We start from the raw sequence: 12,549 nt of genomic DNA, 5'->3' as shown, positions 1-12,549 counted from the left end.
AGTCTAGCCAGTTTCCGATGAGGACTGTGAGAGAAGCTTTAGTATTAATCACATAGTCGTTGTATTGGGATATTTTGTAATTACGGCTATAGTAACTGATAAAGGTCACGGTGCCCAAGGATATAAGAAGGACTGGGAAGAGGGGAGCTGAAATTTAGGAAAGGTTTCATTGCAGAATATGTGCTAAAGAATTTGTTTTCTGGATAATCGGAACCCATCGGTCAAACGAAATCGGACTCCCATATGCGTTCTGCAAAAGAAGTGACTGCAAATCTGTTAAAGTGACTGTTTATTGAAGTAAAGGATGACTGCTGGATCAAAGCAGAATTAAATACTGCTGCAATAGTAGTTAGATTAACTTTCGTTTAATTGTCCTGCAATGTCAAGGTTCTTTGAAAAATATGCAGACAGGGAGATTAATTAAATTTTCATTAATTGAAGAATTTTTCTCATAATGTTACATCAATACTTTTTTGTAATAATCTATGTCTATTAAAAAAAATTTTAGTCACGTATTTTCATAGATTACTAGAGTACCGTCCCTGTGTCCTTTCTCATTGATTAAAAGCATTACTGTTTTGCAGTAAAACAATCTATAACCTGTTTACATGCATTGTAAATTCAATATATGTGTATAATTGTTCTTGAATCTAAATTTTCCTCTTAGAAGTGAATCAATTTTTTTCGTAGTGAGATAATTTACTATTCATTTCCTTTTCCTATAAATGCATTACATTTTTAAATACATTTTCTTTACCGGAGTTAATTTTTTTTACCTGAGATTTAGTGTGGTTACTTTCACTGTAAATTTAAACTAAAATTGAATACTTCATTTTCACTTGTCCTATTATTACATTTGGTGCGTAGGGGAATGTATGGGAAAATGTAGGAGAAAACGGTTTTAGTGACGTGGCAACAAAGACTGGAAGTCTGGAACGCCCACAACAGAACTGCAGTCTCGCAGAGTCAGGCCGCAATCCTCCACCAAACCCTGTAATCTTATCTACTAAAATTTATAACATCAGCGTCACGATAATTTCGGAGAACTCCTAAAATAAGGGTAAGATAAAGTATCTATGCGCGCTGCTCCTGTATTTGATTTTCGGTAGTTATTTTCATTATTCATGATTTTACTTTTAAATGGAAAAGTTCAGGTAAGAACCTAAGACCTTAAGCCAACACCTTAACTTAAAGGTTAGTACGAAGACTACTTTTTTTTTAGGTTATTTACTTATTCCATTACATATGGTCGCATGCAACATCCATATTTGCGGTCATAATAAGGTTTACTTTTGGAATTCTTAGGTTACCACCCGAGGTTAGGTAAATATGAAGGTTGCCATGTTCAATGTGATTTTGATATTCAGTTACTTATATTTATCTTTTGTAAAATATCTGGAATTTAAATGCAAAAATTTAAATCATTTGTAAGCCTTAATATATCAGTGATCCATTTATTTTCCAGAAAACCTTCAACAGGCCTTCAGACTGCACTCTTCTACAAAACTCTGTGGGTACTAATCTTACTATATACATTGAAATTTTGTAACCAGCAGCATCTGGGAAACTTGTTAAACTTCTAAAATAAAGGTAAGAAAAGTATCTATATTTGAAGGTATAAAATTTTAGATAAAGTTAAATGTGATGGCATTTAAAATGTGCCATTGCCATCGATTTAGTGTTCAGGTTTAGGCGTGACTCCAGTGCGTCTTTTGGCCATATATGTGTCTCATATTTGGGTAGGCTGTTATGAACCTTAGCATACCACCCTAGGTTAGCAATGCATGAAGGGGTCGTATTAAATGCAATTTTCACATCCATTTTACATAGAATTGCTTGCAGTATCTGTATTTGAAGGCACCATAGCTTAGATAATCTGAAATGTGAAGATATTTACTGATTTTCATGCTTTTACACGAAATAGACTAGTTTATGAAAGAGCCTAGGACCTTAGGCCAACACCCTAGCTTTGGGGTTAATTTAAATGCGGCCATTTTCTTAGACCACTTGCTTATACAATTACATAGAATTGAATAAAGTATCTATTTATGCAATTTCATTAGTTATTTTCATGGTTTTACATGCATCTGAAGAGTTTAGGCAAGAGCCTGCCACCTGGGGCCAGCACCCTAGCTTAGGATTAATACAGATGTGACCATTTTCTTAGGCCACTTGCATAGTCAATTGCATAGGATTGCATGCAACATTATTTATGAAATTTCATTAGTTATGTTTATAGTTTTACATGAAATAGAATATTTTATATAAGTAACTTACCCAGTAATTACTTAGCTTAGAGCTTCTACTCGACGACATCTTAAATTTTGAAAAGCAAAGTGATTGTCTTATGTTCATGTAGGTGATTGGCCCCACCCATTTTTGGGGTAGGGGAGAGAGGAACAACTCAGCCAAGAGCTCAATTCTGTTTCTGCTGGCTTCAGACCAACAAGGTGTTGGAAACGCAGCTTCCTTATGGTTTTCGGCCGAGTTCTTCCAAACTTCGTAAAGTATTCTGTGCCTCGGTAGCCTTTGGCTTTTGTTTTTTAGGAGGGATTTTGATTATGACCTCCACGATTTTGACTTCAATAATTCATGAGACTTACCAACTTTGTCCTTTCTTGACTCGTTAGTGGCTAGTAGACATATTTGATTCTAGTGCATCAAGTATTAGGTATTGCACAAGGTTCACTAAGGCTGGCTATGACCCACATATGTTATGCACAACATGTAGGGGTCAAGTTTGCACTAGGAATTTGATTTGTGAGGAGTGCAGTGTATAGGAAGAAAAACAGTGGAAGACTTTAGCTTCACATATTGACAAGTTAGAGAGAGATCATAAAGAAAAAAAAAGCGGCTTCTAGAGCTGGGACTAAATCTTTAGTTACGCAAGATGTGACTAAGAAATCAGGTGCTTCTGACATTTCTTTTGTCTCTCCCTGTGCTAAACCAATACCTCCTATTCCCAGTCCTCCTCCAAAATCACAGTCTCCTATCCCTGGTTCACACTCCCGAACCAGATTGCTACACCAGCCTCAAAGATAAGTTTGCCAGAAGTTTGATACTCTAGCTTCCACAGTGGCCCCAGGTGAAGGTCACTGCCATACCTCCTCAGCCCTGGGAGGAGGCATGCTGGAGGACCAAAGGAGGTTGGTCTGCTCATGGGCAGTCGCCCCATAGTCACACCTGGAGCGTCCAAGGTGCCAACAAAAGACGGTTGTTGGAAAGGCATCTTAGTGAGACATACTTTATCATCTAGTTCTAATGATTCTAGCCCCAATCAAGGGCACCAGTGGAAATTTTCAGATGAGTCTTGTCCACTGAAAAGACAATTGTCGTTCAAAGATAGTTCCCCTCTGCTACCCAGCAAAAGGTTTAGTGAACCTTCACTTAGCCCCAACCTTCATGCAGTAAGTGGGGCTCCCAGAATGATATTCGCAGACAGAGAGCCTGAAAGCAGCACCCAGGCAATCTTCAGATTTCCATGTGTACTCTTGTAGCTCATTGGCAACCAAGTGCCAAATAGCAAAAGTCTTCTTATTTCTCATAGCGCCAGTCTGTAGAAAAGAGCCCTTAAGTACCTGCTCACAATTTGGTGCCTGAGAGTTCTTTGGTGCCAAAGTGTACGCTTTCGGGCAAGCCTCCAGTTTGCGCCGTGCCAGGCTCTGCTGCTTTGTCCACTTCATCCAAGTACCTTGTGTTTTCAGCTACTAGTGTGACTGCTACTGTTCCAACGTTGCATATCGATGTAGACCCTTCTTTAGTTCCACTTCAGAAGCAGTTGGACAGTGTCCTGGGTCTCCTTCAGAAGTAGACTGCTGATTCATTATCGGTACCACTCGATGATCTCTCGCCCTCCTTGATCTCTTTAGATGAAGAAGACTTGGACCAAGAATTGACACCTACCACTTATGCAGCCTTGCTCAAGTATATTCTTGTGAACTTTCCTGATTTCTTCACCCCCCTACAGCACCTTTGTCTCCTGCCTCCTCATTCATGATGAGTGATCAACCCTCATATGGAGGCCTGGCTTTCTGAAAAGAGATAATAAGGCGAGTTGTGTTTCATTATTCCACCTTCCTGTTTGGCTGCGAGAAGATATTGCTCATATGCTACTGAAGAAGCTTCATACTTAGGAGTGGCTGCCTCCTCCCTGGGGTACTTCTCAGAACTTATTGACCTGGCATGTAGATCAGCTTTTTCTTTGGCAAAAACAATGGTTTCAGTGCTGGAAATGGACTGTTTACTTAAAAACCTCTTAAGTATTAGAGGTTCTTAGTATTTTGAACTGGTCCATTGGGGCATTAGTAAAGAAGATTCAGGACAAAGATATCTCAGAAGATATTTCATTGGACTGGCATAGTGTGCTCCCATGCACTGACAAAGCAGTGAGATGGTTTAATGGAAATAGCATTGCCGTATATGATGGGTGTCCTCAAAAAGAGAGAGCTACGTTTATTCTTCACATCCAAAGGAGTTACCTCTTCTCATAAGTCTGCGTTTCTCTTCTCGCCTTTGGATGATATGCATCTTTTTCCACAGAAGACAGTAGAGGAGAAAGCTTTGCATTTACACAAAAATTCAATGCAGGATACCACCCAAATCATCCTCTCTGTTACAACTTCCAGCTTGCGAGGCAAGAAACAGAGAAACCGTCTAAGCCTGCAGCTCACAATTGAGGGTCCTATTCTTCATGCACCAGTGGTGACAAGACCACAGTCGTTTTGGAAAAATTGGGAACAAAAGGGTGATAAAAAGTGTTAAAATAAGGGTATTTCATCTCCTTCGGGGAATAGCCTCATTTATCCAGCACTCCTATTTCATTAACAGCCTACTCAGTAGGATCAAGGAAGTATTTGGCCCTCTCCAAAGAAGTCACAGATCTCTTAGAAAGAGCGTGATAAGAGTTAGTCGAGAACAACTCTGGGTTTTTACAACAGGCTGTTTGTGGTACCCAAGGTCACAGGAGGCTGGAGGCCAGTACCAGATGTAAGTGCTCTGAACCTGTACCTAACTAAACTAAGTTTCTGATTCTGAGAATTCAATTTCCTTTTTATTTTCATATTTCTTTGTTGTATTTTAGCACTGTGGTTTACATGCTTACATCTGCTGTATGTGGCCGAATTAATAAGTTTGCCAGAATTGTCTACCTCTTGGGTTTAAGTTTTTAACCTTCATTGCATGAGGAATTTGTACTGAATGTGTGGTGTTCATAGACTTGGTGCAGAAAATTGGCTCCAGTTTAACAATGAATGACTGCTTTTTGGTTTGAGCACTGGCCGCCCAACCTTCCTTGTATGAATCATGGAAGATGGAGGGTTGTTAGAAAGTACTGAGGGTGGTGTGCCTCTTAACATGCTTTGTTACAGTGCTAGAATGTGGTCCAAAAACATTAAGGTTATGACATTTTTGTGGCTTATTGGAATTTAACAATCTGGTCAAGTAAGCATAGCCTAATTTGTTCATACCGTATAATGATTAAACTCGGCAATGCATCATTGTCAAGTTAAGGGCTTATGTGCCAGGTCTTTCACATTCCAGTTCATGCCAAGTTAAGGTTATATGAGTCAGCCTTCTTCCATAACGATGTTCAGTTGTTTTAAAGATTGCAGCCAGGATCTTTGCTTGATTTCCTAAACGTTCAGTGACCATTCAATTTGCTACCTGGATGTTTTGTTTCCATTATTGGTCAGAATTGGGAGTTGGTCTTTAACTCGCATAATTCTGAATATGCTCTTGCAAAGCTTAATTAAATCATGTTGGTTTTATAACATTGTTCATCTGAGAAATTAGTCTGCTATTCCTTGACCATGTTTGTACTTTCTTAAACGCGTTTTTTTTTCTATAAAACAACTCATGCTGTGTTTGTACCATTTGAAGCACATTCTTTTATATAAAACTCCCTTGTGTGGAATTGTCAGAAATTACCATTAGAGCAAATCTTGCATTTCACTTTTCATTGGCTCGCTGCTGTGGGTTTTGGTCTTTCTGCCAGCACTCGTATACTTTTTTTCCTATTCGTTCTTCTGTATTTTTTACCAGTAATGTGTACTTGTATACTAATTTTCCTTTGTTTGTTCTTTTGTATTTCCAGCCATTATTTCCTGAATGTGCCAGGAATTACCACTGGAACACCTCTAGAGTGGATTCTGATCTTTTGCCAGTACTTGTATATTCTCCTTATTTGTTTTTTTTTTTTTTTTCCCCATTTTTTTTCATTGTCATTGTTTCCCGAGTGTCAGACATTACCACTGAAACAAATATTGTCTTATCTTTTACGGTACCTCTGTTCTGTGGAGTTTGGTTTCCATTTATTTATTCTTGAGTATTTCCACCAATTATTTCCCGAGTTTTAGTAATTTTCAATGATAAAAATAGTCTAAAAACTCTTTGGATAGCTTCCAACTATGGATTCTGGTTTTTCTGCCAGTAATTAAGTTTACTTATTTCCCCTTTTGTTTTTGTGTATTTCCAATCATTACTTCCAGACTTAAGAATAATTTCAAATCTTAATGTTTGTGATAATCCCAAAGAACAACATTTATTGAACTTTTTAATATCTCCCTACTGTGTGGAATTTGGTTTTTCTGCCAATTCCCTGGATTCATTCTTTTGTATTTCCAACCATTATTACCTTCTTTTGTATTTCCAACCATTATTACCTGAATGTCAGAAATTTATATTAAAATTAAACTGCAATGCAATTTTGTCTGTCTTGCAAGATGTAAGGTATTCGATAACTAAACAGATCTCGAGGGTCTGTCATGAGCTGGCAACTGCTCTATTTGCCCCATTTTATATGATATTCACAAAATTTTCTTATGGGATATTTTTGGAAACATGCAGCCCCAGGTAAACTTTATTGCAACAATTTGTATAAAATTTTCTTGTAACGTTTTCAATCTTATGCTCATTTCACAATTTTGTGGCAAGAATTGTTGATATGTCAATATCGAACTTTTTAGTTCTACCCGAAGTTTACAACCGAAATGTAAAGGCATTAAAAACCATATAAGTTTACAGGAAGTTTTATTTCGAATATTCTGACAATCCAATTTGTTTTTTTGCAGTTACTAGAGGTGGGATGTCGACAACCGGGATACAAGAAGAAACAGGCAACGTTAGGTGTTTCTAAAGGGGAGAGAAGTTTAAAATGAGCACCATTGAACCTTGAGAGAGAAATATACTAAGCAAGGAAAATAAGCTGTTTTTGAAAGTGAGAGAACTTTATGAACACAAGCTATATCTGACTGGGAGAAAAGTGTACAGGGGAGATATTACGGAAGAAAGAGAATAGGTGAAGAAACAAAACTAACTTCTGAAGGGGACAAGTCTACATAAGTTGCTGTTCCTGTAGAAGAGACTAGTTGATGAAGAAACTACTAGTTTGCGGAGGGGACTGAAATCTACAAAATGCTGCTTTTCATGAAGAGAGTCCAAGAAATATAATTAGTTTGTGAAGAGGACAAGGCAATATAAGATGGTGATTCTGTATTAGAGAAGTCAAAGAAGAGGACAAGTCTACATAAGATGGTGTTCCTGTATTAGGGAAGTTCAAGAAGAGATAACTAGTAGTTCTTGATGGAGATAGTTATATAAATGGTGCTGTGCCAGAAGAGAAGAGTCGAAGAAGAAATGCACAAATATTTCCCGCACTGGACAGGGATTAAATACGTAAGCTACTACTAAACATGAGCAGAATAGTTGAAGAATATTTAGTTTCTGTAGAAAAATCTAGATTTCGAAGGGGATGAAATTCTATAATTGCTGCCATTCCTCGAGAAACCAAGTATACTTTTCTTCCGTTTCACTGCTTACTTAATTAGTGTACCTGTTGTTTATACGTATGATCTGGTATTTCCTGGCTGCAATCTCTGGGAATGTTCCATATATACACGGTGACTTAGAACTTTAATTTAACCCAGAACTTTAATTTAACCCAGGATGATTACAAAATGAATGAATGACTTTGCTTAGAGTATGACTTATCTTCTATTGTAACCCAGGAATCTTCTATTTATCCTAGGGTGTTTACAGGACGAATGATTTCCGCTTCATTTTCAAGAGCATTACTTAACAGAGCTTGCATTATATAAGCCCAAGATGAATCTCTGCTGCATCTGCAGGGCCATTGCATATTTAATGTAGGTAACATGAATCGCCGCATGCGACTATGTAACTACCACGAATCTCCGCATGCGACTTAATGTAACTAACAAGAATTTCAGCAACTAAAGAAATTTCTGCTAGATCATGAAGCTGCAATGTATCCAAGATGAATCTGCTGCATTTTGCAATCATCTTCAGGAACGGTACAACAAAGTTGCATTTATCCCCAAGAAAGAATTTATAAACTTTTGCTTGCTATGGAATCTGCCTCTGAAATTTGTCTCGTCTTGTTCCTCTGTAATATAACAAGAAAATTCAAACTTGTAAATGATACGCATATTTAAATCCTCTGGAAGTTCCAAACATGAAGAAATAGCTATATTGATTGAATCTTTGAGTATTAAAATGTGCGTAAAATTTTTTGATGCACTGAAGAACTTCTGTAACAAAAATATGCCTAAATTCCAAAAACATAAGTATAATTGAGCTTGATCCGAAATTTATATAGTGTGACATATGGGCATTGTAATTTACAAGCTTTAAAATTCTATAAACTATCTATACATTTAAAATTAAAGGCTTTCAAGCAAAATAATTTTACTCCATAAAATGTTCTTCCTTATACTGTTTCTTTACATTTAAAATTAAAGGTTTTCAGGCAAAATAATTTTATTCCAATAACTCAAGCATCTTATCAATGGCTTAAAGAAATGCAAATTAGCAGTGGCTTAAAAAACCAGTGAAACTAATTTGGGGATTAAAATTTCTATTAAAGTTATGTAAATTACTAAACCTGACTATTCTAAGAGTTGCAAATTTTGCTTAACTGGCAAATAACCTACAACTCTACCTACAAAACTTGTAAATTAACGTATTAAACCCACCTTTTTTTTTGTAGCAGCTAACTGGTGAAAGAAAGGTCACATGACTGACTTGATTGTTCAAGTTGGCGTGGCTTTGCGTATAGTCTGCTCCCATAAGACAGAGAAAAATCTGTAAAAAAATATGAAATTAGATACAGGAATAGGAAAGGAAATCCCTATACTGAAGTAGACTGTGAATACTTATCAGATATCTTGGTTAGTGTGTAACAACTGCCAAGTTAATATCATTGGAAAAAAGTCATAAGGCGTGCAAATAAAATAAATTACAGGGTACCAATGGTACTAAATCCTTTAAAACCATTCCAAACTCAACATCAGTTTTGACGAAAAAATTTAACAGATTGCTGAAAAGTGAAACTAGCAAGAAGGAACTTTGTGAGCAAGTTAAAAACTGAAATGACAATTTAACTTAAAAGTATGTAACCTCATAATCAGGAATTAAAGCCTTCATTTAGGTTAAGGGCATCAAAGTGGGCAAAACTGCTGACCAATAAAATGGTATGCAGCCTTCACTCAAGCTTAAAGGCCTGTCCACACGACCGGGCCTGATCGGCGGACCTCCCCTCTAACGGGCACACTTTATGGGCAAACCGTCAAATTGCCCGATGGGTCTCTTAGCAAAATCACCGTGGCGGTGCCTGATGGCTTGAGCTTCGACCCTGGCAGACTTATGCTAACCATATAAATTTCTTTAACCGAGCCATTCTTTGCACCATATTCTTTTTATCACACACAATGCAATTATCACGCTACATTATCTTATTTGCGGAGGCACCATATTTACCGTACCACACTGAACACACTACTGGCATCATCGCGCGAGCCCACCTCTCCTTCGCCGACAACATTCATGGGTAAGCTTGCCAGAATTTGCCCGTCAACCCCAGAGCACGCCGATCAGGCCCGCTAGTGTGGACAGGCCTTTAGGTATCAAAATATGGCCAAAGCAACGTATTGAAATGTCCAAGTCTACTATGAATAATCAAAGGTATACTTCTTAAATTACATTAAATACACAAGTGTAACTACCAATAAGAGAATCACAAACCACTTAACTATTGGAAGCGAGCTATACAAGAGCAAAATATTTTATGGTCCAATGAAGTAAAGCATTTAAGGGACTAACTCTTCAATAGCTTCCAATTCCATAATCGGCCATTAATTTTAGTTGCTAAAGTAACTACACAGAAAACTGGTCTCCAGTTACGAACTGCCTAATGCCACATTCACCTAACTACTCTGCATAGTGGTAGCTGATCCTTCTTTATATTAGGTCGATTTCTACGTATGACACCAGAACAAAGCACTGAGTATCGTCATGCAAAGGCTTCCTCCAACTTCCCATTTCAAACCATATCTGAATTCTGAATTGATCCAGCATCTAAAATTGCAATGTATCTTACAGCCCTCCAAAGATTGGCGAGATTAATCATATCTCATGATAGCAATTCGCCTATTTTTAGAGTTTGATGAAAAATACCGTTGAAAATCACATCTGAAGCAGCCAGTGTGACAAACTTACCTATCAACAGTGCACAGACTTCCTGAGGTCTCATTTAAACATCCAGGTGAAATTCTCCTGTAGCTTGGATTGATCATGCTCCAACCCAAATCAAGCCGCAAGCGCCTGCGGCAGAGAGGAATGCAAGGAACACCAGTGTATTTATAAGGAAATTCGGTCTAATTTAAAGAGACAGCTCCCTAATTTTTGAGTAGTAGTCAGTCAGTCTCCCCAGAAATATGAAAAATTTCACCTTAAAATTAGTAGAGTTTAATTGCAAATCTATTAAAAGTAAAATCCTAAGAGCAAGCTTGACAAATACAACAAAACTTTAAAGCAGCTTTTTGTATAGGCTAGCCAGTTAAATTGGTTAACTGGCTAACATGACTTATAGAACTCTCCCCCAACCCCCCACAAAGCAACATAACTATCATAGCCACCACCTCTTCCCACTTACAATACAGTGTAATTAATCTATCAATCCTCACGAATTTCAAAAATCACAAATAGCTTTATTGCTCAAGAATTCAGATAAGAACAAGAACCTTTCATATTACAATTCCAGAGAACAGATTGTTTCTTGCCACCGAGTATCGGTACTTGACAACACACATTGGTACTGTTACCAATAGTTAGAAACCAGGTGGTTCCCTCAGGCCTTAGATACTTGTCTGAAAAGGCTTAAGTGTAGGTGATTACCATACAATGAACAATGCCCTTTAACATCAGATATGGGTAAGAATCTGAAAGCAAATATCAGAGCCAGTAACATGGAAATCTATTCAGTGACAAAGTTACAGCCTTGATGTCTACAAAATAAGCAAGAACAACTTGGTACAGTTATTGAATAGATAAGTATACCAAATACTGTATCCATATGTCAGAACCAGCATTAAATAAAAAAAAAAAATCTACACTGGCAATTGCATCGTCAATTCACAAAACCAAGATTCCACATAAGTTTAGGGCTAAATTTTAGGGCAATTCCTCGAGTGATTAATAGGTATTCTGGCTACAACAAAGCCTGGATGACCTGCCTGAAGAGAAATATGGCGTATACCCCAATTTCTTGAGTTCCTTCATGAAAGACTACATTCATCACCACCAGAACCGTCTGTATTAAATTTGTCCTGCAGCTTTCAGCCCTAGTGTGGCTAAGGTATCTATACTATTCTGGGTTAATCTCCCACAAAATTTCAAGAGATGTAGGACTACAAACTATGTTAGCAGGATGTATTGAAATCTTTCATTAAAATAGTTAATTTTATTTAAAACATTTCAAATATTTTTATAATTTTCTATGCACCCAGTAAAATTATAATCACAATCTACAATCAATTAAAAATTAATTTTAGTTTGCTTAGTATCTTTTAAAGTACTGTGCAGTGGTTTTAGTTCCAGTGGTACTCCATTTGTATCTCAGACAAAAGTCAAATAGTTACAAGCTGTCCGATTAATTTACTGTATTATAATCAAGAGAACTATGCTTAGATAGGAACCAAGCCACATAGGTGAGAAGTACTTCGGATTAAGTTTGATTTTCATCAAACTAAGTTGCAGTAACAAGTTTTAACCTCAAGCCATGAATTGCTAGCTTGCAAGAAACCTTCAATCAAACACTTAAAAGAAAATGAACAGTAATTAAAGCATTGAAGTTTTCTACTACAAGAACATGAGTACTATGAGGAATAAGCAGTTATGGGTTGGAATATTTAATGCTTCGGCATTGACAAAAATCTTTGAGGATACTCATTCTAAAAAACTCCTAGATTCAAATTCTTAGGATGATTTGCCTCGGAATGACTAGCCCATCAGGTCCGAATTCCGATAAATTCATCTATTCAAATTCAGGAAGATGCTTCTCGGGAAGTGACTTGTCAGTCTGGTGCTAACTCAAGGTTGAGTCCTCAGCTTTAAGATGTTGTAATGGCAATCCCTGCAAAAGAAAAATTTAAATTTTAAAGCTGAAAAATTTTTAACATTGCAAACTATGAACTTAAGTACTTGTCTTAATCCCTAATGGGTTGCGAATGATTTGCTGCTATGAAAAATATCAAG

General features: G+C 37.1%; 1 long non-coding RNA gene across 1 annotated transcript; it reads left to right on the top strand.

The window, feature by feature from the left end:
* Window positions 1–927: 927 nt before the first annotated feature.
* On the top strand, window positions 928–7,807 carry LOC135220077 (uncharacterized). The gene is made up of 3 exons (XR_010315560.1): window positions 928–1,060; window positions 1,466–1,590; window positions 7,068–7,807. It is a non-coding gene; the product is annotated as an uncharacterized LOC135220077 (long non-coding RNA).
* The last annotated feature ends 4,742 nt before the right edge of the window (window positions 7,808–12,549 follow it).

Source organism: Macrobrachium nipponense, chromosome 1 (genome assembly GCF_015104395.2).
Source record: "Macrobrachium nipponense isolate FS-2020 chromosome 1, ASM1510439v2, whole genome shotgun sequence".
NCBI classification, from domain to species: Eukaryota; Metazoa; Arthropoda; class Malacostraca; order Decapoda; family Palaemonidae; genus Macrobrachium; species Macrobrachium nipponense.
Note: the sequence above shows the minus strand (reverse complement) of the source record. Positions and strands in the feature narration are given on the sequence as shown.